General features: G+C 41.7%; 2 protein-coding genes across 2 annotated transcripts in view; one reads left to right on the top strand and one right to left on the bottom strand.

Annotated features, from left to right (window-relative positions):
- LOC140722116 (uncharacterized) overlaps positions 1–16,754 on the bottom strand; it is a 265,387-nt gene that overhangs the window by 20,413 nt on the left and 228,220 nt on the right. The gene's annotated exons all lie outside the window — the stretch shown is intronic.
- Positions 1–16,754, top strand: part of LOC140722119 (uncharacterized) — a 1,111,870-nt gene that overhangs the window by 879,749 nt on the left and 215,367 nt on the right. The window lies entirely within an intron of this gene.

The following is a 16,754-nucleotide window of genomic DNA, read 5'->3' as shown; positions in this document are numbered from 1 at the left end:
ACAAAATCCTTCTCATTTTTATCCTGTGAAAAGATTTACAAAATCCATCAATGGGTGTAGGACAACATTTCAGATGAGATTACTTGAGTTGCCAAGGTTTGATCTGGTATCACACTGTTACAGTGAGGTTCAACGAAAGTTGGACAGAGAAAACATCTCCTGACTGGGCAGAGTGCTGGTATCTGGAATGACCAACAATTCTCTGATGCTCTTCCTGTCTCTATAAGAATGGGGCATTTCTGCCGTCTCCAATCTGTGACCTGGCTCAGTTTGACTCTCTCCATTGGTATTATTCCCTGTTCCTGCTGAGCTGCAAGGGTGCCTGGCCCCATAGTAACTGAAACAGTCTCACGCAAATTCTCTTTGTGGATGTGCATCTGGGATTTTCTTTTATGTATTATTAACTGAAAGTGCTACAGTTTTAACACCATATTAAAAAATTCCTGCTGAGATGAATGGTTGGTCCGCACAGCTGCTAAAAGGGGTTAGAGTGAATTTTTGTAATATTTCAGGTTCTTGTAGAAAAGTACAACACAGAAACAGGTCCTTTGGGTCATCTAGTCTTGTGCTGAACTATTTAAACTGCCACTCCCACACCCCTACAATCCAGGTACCTACACAAACCTCTTAAATGTTGAAATCGAGCTTGCATGCACCACTCGGGATGGCTGCTCATTCCAAACCTAGATGACCATCTGTGTGAAGAAGTTTCCCCTCATGTTCCCCTTAACATTTCACCTTTCACCCTTAACCCCTAGCCACTGGTTGAAGTCCCACCCCCATCTCAGTGAAGAAAGCCAGCTTGCATTTACACTATCTATGCCCCTCTACCACAATCAAATCTCACCTCAATCTTCTACATTCCAATTAATAAAGCCCAATGCCATTAGGCTTTACAATTCTACCTCCAGGACTTAAGAACTTTTTAAAAGCTATTAATGCTTTTTGAGACGGTGATTTAGATGCATATCATATTTTTTTTTACTGAGTTAAGTATTGTATGTAATTAGTTTTGTTACAGCAAGTGTATGGGACATTGGAAAAAAGTTGAATTTCCCCATGGGGATGAATAAAGTATCTATCTATCTATCTATCTATCTATCTGTCTATCTAAAGTCCTGACCTGTTCAATCTTTCCTTATAACCCAAGTCCTCCAAACTTGGCAAAATCCTTGTGAATTTTCTCTGAAATCTCTGAATCTCTTTTAAATCATTCCTGTAGGTAGGTGACCAAAACATCACACAATACTCCAAATTAGGCCTCTTTTACAAGTCAACATAATATCCATCTATTGTCAGTATTTGGTTCATGAAAGCCAATGGGCTAAAATCTTTTTTTCCTTCACTATCTAACTGTGATACCACTTTGAGTGAATTAAGGACTTGTATTCCCAGGTCCCTTTCTTCTAAAACACTCCTCCGTGCCCGACCAGTCACTGTGAAAGACCTCCCTTGGTAGGTCATACCAAAGTGCAACAACTCACACTTGTCTGCATTAAATTCCAATTTCCATTTCTCAAACCATTTTTCCCAGGGGGTCCAGATTGCACTGCAAGCCATGATAGTCTTCCTCACTGTCCACTACACCACCAGTCTTGGTGGTCATGAATCTGCTAATCCAGTTAACCACACTATCATCCAGATTACTGATACAGATGACAAACCACAACAGATCCAGCACTGATCCCCGTGGCACACCACTAGACACAGGCCTCCAGTCAGAGAGGCAACCATCTGCTACCACACTCTGGCTTCTACCAAAGACAGTGTCTCATCCAATTTACTGTCTCATCTTTAATGCTGAGTGACTGAAACTTCTTGACCAACCTCCCATATGAGACTTTGTCAAGTGCCTTGCTAAAGTCCATGTAGACAACATCCACTGCCTTGCCTTCATCCACTTCCCTGATAACTTCATCGAGAGACTCTATAAGATTGGTTAGACATGGCCTATCATGCACAAAGCCATGCTGTCTATCTTTAATCAGTCCACATCTATCCAAATACTTATATTTCCGGTTCCTGCATATACGTTCCTGTAACTTTCCCACTATTCACTACTAGTCACCACTCCATGGGTTTGGAGATTTCCCTTGAATGTCATAGAATCATAGAAATCTATAGCACGTTACAGACCCTTTGGCCCACAGTGCTGTGCCGACTTTTAACATACTCTAGAAACTGCCTGGAGTTTCCCTAGCACATAGCCCTCTATTTTTCTGAGCTCCATGTAACTATCTAAGAGAGTGTTAAAAGTCCCTGTTGTATCCGCCTCGACAACCGCTGCTGGCAGTGCATTCGACACATCCAACACTCTCTGTGTAAAAAACCTACCCCTGACATCCCGTCGGCATATATTTCCAAGCACCTTAAAACTATGCCCCCTCCTGTTAGCCATTTTAACGCTGGGAAAAAATCCTCTGGCTATCCACACACTCAATGCCCCTCATCATCTTATACACCTAAAAAAGGCTCTAAACATAAACAAGGAAATTGTACATTGCTTTGAGGATTTGTTAGAAGTAAACAAAATTATCAGGGTATAGATAGGGTAAATGCAAGCAGCTTTTCCCACTGAGGTTGGGTGGGACGACAACCAGAGGTCATGGGTAAGTGGGGAAGGTGAAAATTTAATGGGAACATTTGGAAAAGTTCTTTGCTGAAATGGTCGTGAGAGTGCAGAATGAGATGTCAGCACTAGTGGTGAATATGAGCTCGATTTCACCATTAAGAGAAGTTTGACAGGTACCTGGATGGTAGGGGTATGGAGGGTGATGATCCCGGTGCAGGTAGTTGCATTAGAGAGCTTAAATGTTTTTGTGGCATTGACAAAATGGGCCAAATAGCCTGTTTCTCCACTGAACTTCTCCATGTTTCTGTGACAGAGAAGCAGGCCAAACTTGTTTGGAAGGGAAAAGGTAGGAGTGACAACGGAGCAGCAATGGCTGGAGTTTCTGGGAGGAATTCGAGAGCTGAGTGATCGATACATCCCAAAGACGTGGAAGCATTGGAAAGGCAACAGGGCACAACCGTGGGTTAAATGAGAATCCAAAACCAACATAAAAACAGAGGAGAGGGCAAACAAAAGAGCAAAAGACCATTAGGAAGCTTTTAGAATCCAACAGAAGACAACTAAAGGAAAGTCAGATGAGTTCGGGAGTGGAATTATGAAATGGTTGTCATTAATGAGTTTTGGTTGCACCCAACAGTCCCAGGGCCTCAATATCTCTTGAAAACCAAGATTCCCTGCACTAGTTACCATTCAACTTTTATTTTGTCAGACACATACAAACTCTACACCCTTAAAATTTCACTTCTGAAGAACTCCCACTTACCAAGTACTCCTTTGTGAAAAAAAATCCTGTCCCAATTAACGCTTGTCAAATCCTTGCAAATATCATGAAAATTGGACTTTCTCCAATTTAGAATCTCAAGAGAGGTCCAGGCCTCTGTTTTTCTGTATTTACTTGGAATCTCATGATCATTCGATACAAAGTGTTCCCATACACTAATTTCTGTCACTAGCCCTAGATCACTTCCCAATAGCTTATTGCACACTTCTACATCGGGAATTTTACGTACTGATTAAGGTAGATTTGATAAGCTCTACCCCATCTAGTCCTTTTACAGCCTAGGAGTCCAGTCAATAAATGGAAAGTTAAAATCACTCACTTTATCAACCTTTGTTTCTTGGCATAGTCCGCAATCTCCTACAGATTTGTTCCTTGAAATCCCTCAGACTGTTGGGCTAAGGACAAGTCCAAGTAATGGCTAGAATATCATAACTTCATGCCCTGAGGTCTGAAAGACATCTGTTTGGTGTCAAAAAAACAACCTTGCCCTCAATGTCACTGAAAGAAAGGTGCTGGCTGCAGACTACAGGAGAAATGGAGACAGGCTGACCCAGGATCTGGGGTTGAGAGGGTGAACAGCTTTATGTTCCCTGGCATACACAACCCGAGGATCTCACCTGGTCTGTACATACTGGCTGTGTGGTGAAAAAGGCACAAAAGTGCCACTTTCACCGCAGGCGGTTCAGGAAGTTTGGGATGGGGCCCCAAATACTAACAACTTTCTACAGGGGCACAATTGAGAGCATCCTGACTGGCTGCATCACTGTCTGGTATGGGTGCTGTATTTCACTCAGTTGCAGGACTCTACAGAGAGTGGAGCGGACATCCCAGCGCATATGTAGATGTGAACTTCTCACTATTCAGGACATTGACAAAAACAGGTGTGTAAAAAGGGCCACTGTGTAAAAAGGATCATTGGGGACCAGAGTCACCCCAACCACAAACTGTTCCAGCTGCTACCATCTGGGAAACGGTACCACAGCCTGAAAGCCCGGACCAACAGGCCCAGGGACAGCTTCTTCCACCAGGCCCTCTGATAGATTAATTCATGCTGATACAATTGTACTTTTATTTATCCTGACTGTCCTGTTGTACATACTATTTATTATAAACTATTATAAATTTCACATTGCACATTTAGACAGAGATGTAACATAAAGATTTCTACAACTCATGTATATGAAGGATGTATGTAATAAAGTCAATTCAATTCAATTCACCCTCTCCACTATCTGTTCTGTCATTCTGGCTCCAATCCTCCCTGCAACTTTAGTTTAACCACCCACCCCACAGGGGAGCACTAGCAAGCCTTGCCACTAGGATTTCTAGTTCTGTTCCCCTAACTAACAAATCCCCTATCACCCCCTTTGACTTTCCTCTGCCAGGTAATCCTCCCCAACAATTTGTAAAGTGTCCACCTGTTGTTGTGTGGGTTAGCAACAAGAGTACTCTGTGATGGCTATTTAACCTCATTCTCCTTCCTGACTCTCACCCAGTTTCCTATGTCCTACACCTTGGGTGTAACTCAACTCTCTGCACGTCATACCTATCACACCCTCCGACGCTTGGATGATGCGGAATTCATCCATTTCCAGCTCCAACTCCTTAAAGAGCAGCTTGATATATACCTTCTACGTGAGGGCATCAGGGACACTGGAGGTCTCCCCGCCTTCCCACCAGTGTCCCCTCTAATTTGTAATGACCAGTGTGTGCAAAAATCTTGTGCTGTACAATTTTTACCCAGTGACAACAACATGCGCAAACTGAATTTTATATAGAGAGGTATTCATTTCAACAGCGAGCAAATCACTGTCAGTAAGAACTTCAATCTGCTCTGGGCTTGATTGAGTTCATCTGCACTCTCATACAACCTATGTAACAGGTTAATGAAGGATTTACTCGCCACAGCTTTGGCAAACCACCTATTTGTGATCTTCTTCCTAAATGATGCTTTAAATTTCAGATTTCCAAATATCACTCCACTTCTTCCCACTTGAAAATTCTCCAGCAACTCTTGCATCACCACAATATACACAGTATTGTACATAAAAATTTCCCCTGAACCCTCCCCCAGGTGACTGACGGTGGTGAACTCAGTGATGGTAATGCCAATGAATATGAAGGGAAGGGCAGTAGTCTGTCTCACTGGAGTCTGGCACATTTGTGATGTGAAAGCTACTTGTTGGCCAGGGCAAAGGTGTTTGATATCATTATGTAGCCAGACAGAATTGGTGGAAGCATGTTCTCACCGGTAGAAAAGTGCAGACCGAGAGGAGGTAGAACAAGCAACACACACAAAATGCTGGAGGAACTCAGCAGGCCAGGCAGCATCTATGGAAAAGAGTACTAATGCTGTGTTCCTCCAGCAATTTGTGTGTGTAGCTTCGATTTCCAGCATCTGCAGATTTCCTCTTTGTGATTGGAGGTAGAACAAAGATGATTTTCTCAACTGGTGATGTAAAAGATTTTAGAGCCATAGAATAGAACACTACAGCACAGTACAGGCCCTTCAGCCCTCCATGTTGTGCCGACCCATATAATCCTTAAAAAAAAGAACTAAACCCACACTACCCCGTAACCCTCCATTTTCTTTCATCCATGTGCCTGTCCAAGAGGCTATTAAATACCCCTAATGTTTTAGCCTCCACCACCACCCCTGGCAAGTCATTCCAGGCACTCACAACCCTCTGTGTAAAAAAAACTTACCCCTGATGTCTCCCCTAAACTTCCCTCCATTAATTTTATACATATGCCCTATGGTGTTTGCTATTGGTGCCCTGGGAAACATTTACTGACTATCCACCCTGTCTATGCCTCTCATAATCTTTTAGACCTCGATCAAGTTCTGGATCTTTCAGATTATTAACGTTTCATAAAGATTGAAACAGAATAGGCTGAAACACACCGTTCAAAAGTGCTGGCGTTCAATCCACTTGGTGCATTGACTCATAACATTTTTTGGGTGTATGATTGTCAGAAACACATCCAACAGATTTCCCAGCAGAAGTGCAGGTAAATTCTGGACCTGATTGCAAATGAACCACTGAGCGCTCTAAAAAAAAAGGTGCTGCAGAGGCCGATTTCTCCCTTGTGCTTTTATTTTTAGTGTGAACTATGTTACATTGATGGTGATTAATGATCATTACTTTCAGGCGACAGCCCTCCAAACCTGTGACTAACCGCAGTAAAACTTAGTGAACCTGCCATGGTTGGGTCTTGGGTGTCGGACGAGCAGATTTTCTGTATTATTAGATGTTCTCATATTAATACATCATACCTCACTTCCAAATCACTGTTTTTAGACATCACATTACAGAATGATGTGTTCCACATAACCTGCAAGTTTAAAAGGAGCTCAGAAAATAAGGTCAAAGTAAGTTTCAAAGGCATCTGGGAAACAGAAACGTGCAAGTTTAAAGGGAGCGGAGATACCTGACTGACCTGCATGAGGTGTTGAGCTACCTAAAATGCATTCTTGAATGTATAATGTAGATTTAAAGCAATAATTTGATTTAAATTATTTTATTAAATACACATTATCTTGGATCTCTTAATTGCAATTCACATTTAATGTAGGATTAACCTTTCTGCATTTGGATAACTACAATTTTTGTTCTTTTGTTTTGAAAAATGCAGTCACATCATAACACTATTCAAACTTCGGACCCAAAGTCTTTTTCCCCCTTTTATTTTTTCCCAGGAAAAAAAATACTATAAACTTTTTGCTATTTAAAATTGGTAACATTTATCAATTCATGCTATTGTTTAAAATTAAATTGCTTAACTCCTTGTAGCAAACTTGTAAGTTCACTAGCTAATAAAGATTTGAACAAAGAGGATTGTATATTTTACACACAAAGCAGCATAATATCAATGCTCCTACATCATAAATTGGGAGACGAATATACACATCCCAAACTTATTAGGTATTTGCACTCAATTTTTCCCACAGATGGTGAACTGCTAATCTTGGCTGGTTCATCAGGCACAGCACGGAGTAGATCTGAAGGGAGGTGGGGTGGTTTGTGTATTTTCGGCAGTGCTGGGAGGAAAAATCAGCATGAATGATGAATGTCTTTAATGTCCCTTCCTATAAAATGCTCTACAAATGTCTCACACTTATTTGACCTTGAGCTTTTTTTAAAACCATATTACACTTTAGTCAGGATTACTTAGAATTTCAACATCTCTTTTCCAGCGAAAATAATAAGTGGGCAGGGGTATAATTTAAAGATCCTATATATTCAGTTTAATCCACCCCATTCTAATGAAATGTTTATTCAGTTATTCATGCTATTGACAAGGCTCTGAATAAAGCAAATGAGGACCAACAGGTGTGGTCCATTCTTACAACCAGTTCGATGGCATAACTTTAAACTCACTTCTCCATGTCTTCACATTTAGGAGCAGAATCACAAGAAGAGGTGGCAAATGACCAGGTGGTAAAAGCTCTCATTTCCTTTCCAATTCTATTTGAAAGTACTGTCTTAGTCTTCAACAATACTGTCCTGTGGATATCCAGTAAGTCTGCTCTGGAAGTCCAACCCAAAGTAGAATCCTTGCTAATCTACAATGCTAGCACTGTACCTCACCATACTTTATGTCTGGTAATTTAGCCAAGATTCCTGTTTTCTAATCACAGGAAAGACTAAGTGCTAATTTAAAACAAAGGCTAAGATTTAAACTTTCATCTTATGGTGATGATCATCTAATGTTATACTGCTTTTCCCTATATAAAAGGGGTGATAGATAAGTTTGTGGCCTAAGGTAGAAGGAGTCAATTTTAGAAAATCTAGCACATCTATTTTTCAACATAGTCCCCTCCTACATTTACACACTTAGTCCAGTGGTCGTGGAACATACGCATCTTGGACCTCCAGAAAGTGTCCACAGATGGGTTTTGTTCCCTTTCTCCGAGTTCCTAATCCTTGCATTTAGATAGCTGGAGCTCAGCTCTGTCTGAGAGATCCATCGGTTCCCATTCCCTCATCAGCCGGAAGCTCCCCGAGGTCCGTGTACGGATAATGGGGCTGAGAGAGAGGGAAGAGAGCAGGACTGCCCCGGGATTGCTGGCCACAGTGTCAGAAATTCACAGGAATCGTCCCGAAGTCGGAGTTTAAGATAAAAACACAGAGAATCGCTCTTACCTGCATCCGACATTTTAAAAGCCTTCTGTGTTCTGCACGCATGCGTGATACTCGGGGACGAAATCAGCCTGACGCCTGCGCAGTTCATCAGTTCTTCAGTGCCTGACAAAAGTTATTACCGCAGGGCCTTATGGGTAATAACGGTGCCATTAAACATTTCTTGAAGCACCGGTTCAATGTCCATATCTCATTTTTTTTCGGGTGTATCGAAAAAATCTGCAGCTCTTTTAACGCAGAAAGCGGCTCACGTAAACAATGTACTCAATATCAACGTTTATCTAATGCCAAAGTAAATTGCAGATATAAAACAGGAGATTCTGCAGTTGCTGGACATACAGAGACGCTCACACACAAAATGCTGGAGGAACTCTGCAGCTCAGGCAGCAACTAAGCAGCGGAGTACACAGTCTAGGTATGCTGAAGAGGCTCGGTCTAAAAGTTGCTTATTTATTCCTCTCCACAATTGTTGCCTGATCTTTTGATTACCACCAGTATTTTGCAGAAACTAACCATCTTTTTTTTTTGGGTCAACCAGTTTCCAAATTCTTCTGATCTTCCTTTTGTTGCCATATCCTGCTGGTCTGTTTCCTCTTCCTCCTCGTAAAATCTAGACCATTCTCTCTCTGGAGCCCCAAAGCCTGACTCAGGCTGGCAACACTTTGGTTTCTGATTCTGCAACACCGAAGTTTCACTCGCTAGTCTGCTGTCAGACTTTAGAGGTGCATTGTGTTGCGAGATCGCAGATTCGTTTACTGTGAGTGTCGCTTTAAGTGCCTGAGTGAGGCGGGGCTGTGACGTCACACACTCGATGCAGCAGAGACAGAGGGGGGGAGGGAGGGAGGAGAGGGAGAGGGAGAGGGAGAGAGAGAGAGAGTGAGAGAGACTTCAGCTTGTCACTGCTATGCCCAAAAGATTGGGTTGATCATCGGCACGCAGTGCACAACAGATGTTTGAGTGTCACTTCGTATAATCCATATGCGTGGATTTGCTGGAGTATCCTGTGGTATCACTTTTGTTGGCCCTTACGTGGAATCGGGGTGTTCTGTGGTAACCACTTGAAGACGATATTCCTGCCACTGTCACCTGATGATATTTCTAAGTGGATTTCGGAACGAATCGACGGATAAGATCTTCGGCGACTGTTATTTCGTTTACCCAGGGTGGAATGTGTGTGGAATTCTTCGTAATTGCCTTCTCTCCACAAGTTCGTGTGGATTTGCAAATCTCTCCTTTCACTCACTTATTCCGTGGATTACTGAACGTTTCCACTTTATCATCTTAAGACTATAAGCATTGTTTCTCAAGCTTGATAGTTCGGGAGCTATGTATACGCATAATACTGTTAACTTCTGTTTATTTTGTTTAATCTTTTATATTTGTAGCAGATACTAATGAAGACCGTGGTTTTAACATCGAAACCAGACTCCGTTAGTGATCTATTGCTGCTGGTACGTAACAATTGCAACAACCTAGCTGTCTGAGGCATAGTCCTTTAAAATTGGTAAAAATGACCTAAAACGTTGAAAAGAGCAGGGAAGAAGGAGTTTAACCAACTTCGTCCAGAGCCCTGAAGAATATCAAAACCACAGTGAGCTCATCGTCTTATTCAGCCTGGAGAAAATCATGCAGGAAATTCATGCAGGTGTATAAGATGATGAGAGGCATTGGTCGTGTGGATAGTCAGAGGCTTTTTCCCAGGGCTGAAACGACAAACACAAGGGGGAATAGGTTTAAACTGCTTGGAAGTAGGTACAGAGGAGATGTCAGAGCCAAGTTTTTTAAACAAAGAATGGTGTGTGTGTGTGGAATGCACTGCCAGTGACGGTGGTAGAGGCGGATACAATAGGGTCTTTTAAGAGACTCTTAGATAGGTACATGGAGCTTAGGAAAATAGAGGGCTATGCGGTAGGGTAATTCTTGGCAGTTTCTAGAGTAGGTTACATGGTCGGCACAACATTGTGGGACAAAGCGTCTGTAATGTGTTGAAGATTTCTATGATTCTATGAAATTCAAGGGAAATCTCCGATCCCACGGAGTGGTGACTAGCTGCAACCTATCATCTCAGGGAAGGTGAGAGGGGAACGGCAGGGGTAGATTTTCATAAACTGATATGGAACAGAAACATGGGTAAGGATCAGATGGGCCGAGTGGCCTCTCTAGTGTACATTTTGAGTGTGATAGAGACAGTAAGTACCTGAGACACGGGATTTGATAAAATCTGATTTATCTTTCACAGATCCATTGTATTAAACGCCAGTCTAGATTAAGACTAACATCAGCAGAACAGACTCCTCCAATGCTCAGTGACCAGGATTCAGTCCTGGGTGCGATGAGCAGCCGCAAGAACTGCAGAATCTGACAGTAACAGTCCCTCATGAACCTGCAGCTGCCTTCAGTCACCGTGATGGTTAAACATTTAACACAGAGCTGATTTGAACTTCCTCCCTGATGTGAAGTTGCTGGTGTTGCAGCATCTGGGATGATTGAGTAAAACTCTTTGCTAACTCCGGACAGAAATGTGGCCTCTATTTATTGTGAACTCACCGAGCATCACAAGGTGGGTTAACTGAATGAGTCTCTTCGCACACACGGAGCAGGTGAACGGCCGCTTCCCAGTGCGAAGCTGTTGGTGTATCTGCGATGGCTGACGGAATCCCTTCCAAAAAGAGAGCCAGTGAATGACGTCACAGTGCTCTGAACGTCATGGCGGTGTTTCCAATCATGTCACGGACAAGGACATGTGCTCGCGCTTTCCTTGTCGCGAGTGGGGCGCTGTCTTCTCCAGCATCTCCGCCTCCACATTCAAGGATCGGCGGCATTCAAGCGCTGGTGAACTAACAGATACAGCGGAACTAACGAGCTGTTGTGTTTGTGATTCCCATACACAAATCCTTTGAATTTTCTACACTGTTAAATGTTTACAAACCACGTCAGTGGGTGAAGGACAACATTTCAACTCAGATAATTTTAGTCTCCTTGGTGCCTTCGGACAAAAACTCTGTTACAGCTCAAAACAAGTGGGAGGAACAAGACTTCATCTTCTAACTGGCTAAAGTTCCGGCATCAGGCACAATATCAAACTCTCTGCTTCCCTTTCTGTATCAAAATGGATCATTCCTCCCCTTCATCAGTCTGTGACTTGGCTCAGTTTGTCTGTCTCCTTCGCATTCTGAGCATGCGCCACACACCCACTGAGATCACATTTTATTTACACGGCTGTGACTAGAGACTATCTGATTATTATGTCCCTCCCGGCATTTGACGGTGGTAAACTCAGAGTCAGCAATGGTATTGACCCTGAGGAGTAGGTGATTAGGCTTTTTCGTTGGAGATCGATAAACTGCCGGTAGTGTGTGGTTGGATGAGTGGGTCGTTTTCAGACTGGAAGGAGGTAGCGTTTGGGGTACCCCAGAGATCAGTCCCTGACCACAGTTGTTCACAGTTTAATGTCCTGGCGGAGGCAGCGAGATGTGAGATGTCCCAGTCTGCTGGTGACGCAGAAAGAGTGGAGTTGGGGGAGGGGAGGCTATTCACATGCAATTTCGTAGCTTTGCAATCAGTACATAGTGCACTGTGGGGCTGCAGTGGCGGGTTCCAATCTGCTAATTAAATTTGTTGACGGCACTGCATTGATTGGCCGAATCCCAAACAATAACGAGGCAGCCTACAGAGAAGTCATCACCCCGACGCAGTTGTGTCAAGAAAACAACCTCTCTCTCATTTTGACGAAAACAAAGGAGCTGGCTGTGGATTATAGGAGGAATGGAGACAGGGAGCACATTCAACACTTCCAAGTTTCTTGTTGACACAAAATGCACATTTTAATATTGATCATTACACGATGTATTTTATATATTGTTAATGACATAAAGCATGTTTATAGATTGTTACTGACAGAGAATCGTATAATTTGTGTTCCGTGTGTTATCTGAATGTACTTGCCTGTGACGCTGCCACAAATCAATGTTTCTCTGTACCTATACCTTCCCGTACTTGTGCACTTGGCAATAAATTCAACAGGACCTGAGAAATCTCAGTGAGATTTGATTAGTGATGATCATCTTGGCAGCTCGGTAGGTCGAATGTATGCGACAGTACACTGTTAAATGCAAAACCCTGAACAGTGTCGATGATCAGAGGACTCCAAGTTCATCGCTCCCTGAAAGAGACCGCACAGATTGATCGGGTGATTAAGAAGGCAAATGGCATGGTTGTCTTTATTAGTTGAAGCATTGAGTTCAAAAGTCGGGAAGTTGTGTTGCGGCTGTCACGAGCCTGCGGTCGTACTGTGACTGTTTCTTTAAGAGCGCCGGCGTGAGGAGGCGGGGCTATGACGTCAGTCACAGGCTGACAGCGCTGACTGTGGACGGAACCATAAGAGAGAGAGAGCGATCTGCAGACAGGCAGTCGGCCAGTCTAAAGAGAGAGAGAGAGACTGGAAAAGCTGATCGCTTCAGTTAGTCGCAGCTGAGGCTTGGAATTCTCCTATGCCCACAAGAGTGGGTTGATCATCGGTACAGGGAACCACAACGAATGTGTGTGACTGTCACTTCGTATAACCCATTGGAGTGGATTGTGGAATATCTTGTGTTAACCCTTGCCTGGGTATGTTGTGTGGTAACCCCTGGAAGACGGTATTCCTGTGACAGGTCACTTTTGCTGATAACTCGTATGTAGACGGATTCAACGGATAAGGACTTCGTCGATGGTTATTTTGAAGTAACGTCCTTTTCACCCTGTATTACAAATATCTCTCTCCCATCATTTATTCCGTGGATTACTGAACTTTCCTACTTTACCATCTCAAGACTCTAAGCTTTGTTCCCTCACGCTCGATAGTCTGGGAATTATATTTACACACATACATACATAACACTGTTAACTTTCCTTTATTTCGTTAAGTTACTATATTATAAATAGATACTAATAAAGAAGGTGACTTCAACATCAAACCAGACTCCAGTGTGAACTCTATTGCTGCTGGTTCGTTTCTAAAACGTTACAGTTCGTAACACAGTTTTATAAAACTAGTTAGACCACATCTGGAGTGTTTCATACAGTTCTGGTCGCCTCCATTCTCGGAGGGATGTCGGGGCTTTGGAGAGGGCGCAGAAGAGGTTTACCAGGACACTGCCTGGATTAGAGGGCATGAACTATAACGAGAGGCTGGACAAACTTGTGTTGTTTTCTCCAGAGCGGCGCAGGCTGGGGCGAGACTGGATGGACGTTTATAAGATTACGAGAGGAATAGATAGAGTGGACAGACGATATATTTTTCCTGGGGGTTGAAATGTCTAATACATTTAAGGCGAGAGGAGATGTGAGCGGGAAGTTTGCTTCTTTCCACAGAGTAGTCACTGCCTGGGGTGGGAGACCAAACCGGTCAGCTGATCCCGTTTCCTGTTCACATTTTTTCTGCAGATCTGCAGCATCTGCGGGTCACTGCTCTACGTGTACGTGTAGCTTCATCTTTCCCCGTTCAGACAAGGCAGTGAGATCCGGATCTGTCACGTCCTCTCATTGTGGTGGACAATATGTTTTTTTCTGCAATACTTTCTGCATGTTTCATTCCACTGTTTTTACCTGCTGACGTGCTGCCGATGTTTCTGGGTGTCTGACCCATTTATGTGAGAATTTAGCCTTTTCTATTTCTCTGAGCTTCTCATAAATATGTACAGTTCAGTTAAGCTTCACTCCACTACTTCCAAAGCAACAACCCGGTCAGTCAAATAGTTCCACACAATTAAAATAGTTTATTACATTTAAAAAAAATATTTTTGTACTATTTATATAATTTAACTACTTAAAATGTATATTCTTATTTTAAGTCACAATTGTTAAAATCTATTGTTATGAATTAGGTTTTACTGCTGCCGCAGAGACAACGAATTTCATGACACGTGCCGGTGCTATTAAACCTGATTCTGATATTGATATGGGAGACTCACACCGGTCACCTGATCCCTGTTACCGCAGATCGTAATGTGAGATTGAAGCCTTTTCCATATATTAGCTTTCCACAGAAATGACAACAGTTCAGTTTCCTTCTGCGGTTCCAGAGCAGAAGATCAGTCTGTCTAATATTTCCACGTAATTAAAAGGGAAAAGTTGTTTATTCTCATAACGTACTGAGCTACAGTGAAAATCTTGCCTGACGTACCATCCACACAGATCGATACATTTCAACAGTACATTGAGCTGATATACGACAGAACAATAACTGTAACAAAGCATTATGGCTGCAGAGAAAGTGCAGTGCAGATAGACATATGGTGCAGGGTCACGTCGAGTTACATTGTGAGGCCGAGACCATTTTATCATTCATTTGGCTTATAACCACAGACAGGAAGCCGTCCTTGAGCTTGTCATTACTAATAACTGCAGCTCTTCTTTTTTTTCTCACTTTCTCGTAGCACTAGACAGGGATGTACATTAAGCCCTTTATTTTTTAAACTTATATTGGAGCCTTTAGCTATAACACTACGTGAAGCTAAAAACATTCTTGGTATCTCTATGAATGAAACCATACATAAGATTTCTCTTTATGCAGATGATCTTTTGGTTTTTATTTCAGATCTTGAGGAATCAATTCCTAATCTTTTGGAAACACAAAGATTTCGCTAAATTTTCAGGATATAAACCTAACTTGAATAAAAGTGAATTGTTTCCATTAAATGTCCCTGTTAGTATATATAATGATATTCATTTTAGAATTGTTAATACATTTAGATATTTAGGTATTATAATTACTATCAAAAATGTAAAGATCTCTATAAAGCGAATATAGTTCCTTTAATGGACGCCAGGAAATAACTATTTTCTAGATGCTATCCACTGACTTTTTCTTTAATAGGTCGTGTTCGTGCTGTGAAAATGATGATTTTACCTAGATTTTTATATATTTTCCAAAATATACCTATCTTTTTAACTAAAACATTTTTCGATCAAATTGACTCACTTATTTCTTCCTTTATTTGGAACAATAAGAGTCCAAGATTTAATAAGTATCACTTAGAAAAATCTAAAAAAGATGGTGATCTTGCACTTCCTAATTTAAGACTGTATTATTGAGCTGTGAAAATTAGACAATTATGTTTTTGGTTATATGAACCAAAAATCATTATGCGTTGATTTGGAATTAAAAGCTGTTAAACAATTTTATTTAACTTCAATTTTAGGAGCTCCATTACATTTACAGCTCTGTAAAATTCCAAATTTAAATCTATACCCGGTTATTAAACAATCGCTACGGATTTGGGTTCAGATCCGTAAATTTTTAAAATTTTAAACAATTTAAGTTGTCTAGTTTTTTGCATCGAAACTTTTCATTTAATCTTTTAACAACTGACTCTATTTTTCTCCTATGGAAAAATAAAGGGATCCATTCTTTTACAGATTTATTTTGTAATGGTCGCTTGATGACCTTTGAAGAGTTAATTAACACATTTTCTCTCGCTCATAAACATTTTTTGCAATATGTTCAGGTGAAACGTTTTTTTTACAACAATGTTTACCTAAGTTTCCATATTTACAAGAATCTGATTTGTTGGATACCATTTTGAAATTGAATCCCTTAGTGTAAGTTTCCATTAGCAGAATTTATAATTTATTTTTGTTACAAAAAGAGAACCTGTCACTAAAGATTAAACAAGATTGGGAGAGAGAACTTAATATGACCTTTGTTAATGAAGTTTGTCTTCGAGTTTCGAAAAAATGTAAATTCTTCTTCTGTATGTGTCAACCATTGTTTATTTCAATTTAGACAATAGACAATAGACAATAGGTGCAGAAGTAGACCATTCGGCCTTTCGAGCCTGCACCGCCATTTTGAGATCATGGCTGATCAATTCCTTATCAATACCCGTTTCCTGCCTTGTCCCCATATCCCTTGATTCCCCTATCCATAAGATACCTATCTAGCTCCTTCTTGAAAGCATCCAGAGAATCGGCCTCCACTACCTTCCGAGGCAGTGCATTCCAGACCCCCACAACTCTCTGGGAGAAGAAGTTTTTCCTTAACTCTGTCCTAAATGACCTACCCCTTATTCTCAAACCATGCCCTCTGGTACTGGACTGTCCCAGCATCTGGAACATATTTCCTGCCTCTATCTTGTCCAATCCCTTAATAATCTTATATGTTTCAATCAGATCCCCTCTCAATCTCCTTAATTCCAGCGTGTACAAGCCCAGTCTCTCTAACCTCTCTGCGTAAGACAGTCCAGACATCACAGGAATTAACCTCGTGAATCTACGC

The sequence above is a fragment of the Hemitrygon akajei genome, unplaced genomic scaffold (assembly GCF_048418815.1).
Source record: "Hemitrygon akajei unplaced genomic scaffold, sHemAka1.3 Scf000069, whole genome shotgun sequence".
Lineage (NCBI taxonomy): Eukaryota > Metazoa > Chordata > Chondrichthyes > Myliobatiformes > Dasyatidae > Hemitrygon > Hemitrygon akajei.
The sequence above is the reverse complement of the archived record's forward strand: the minus strand, read 5'-3'. Positions and strand labels throughout refer to the sequence as shown.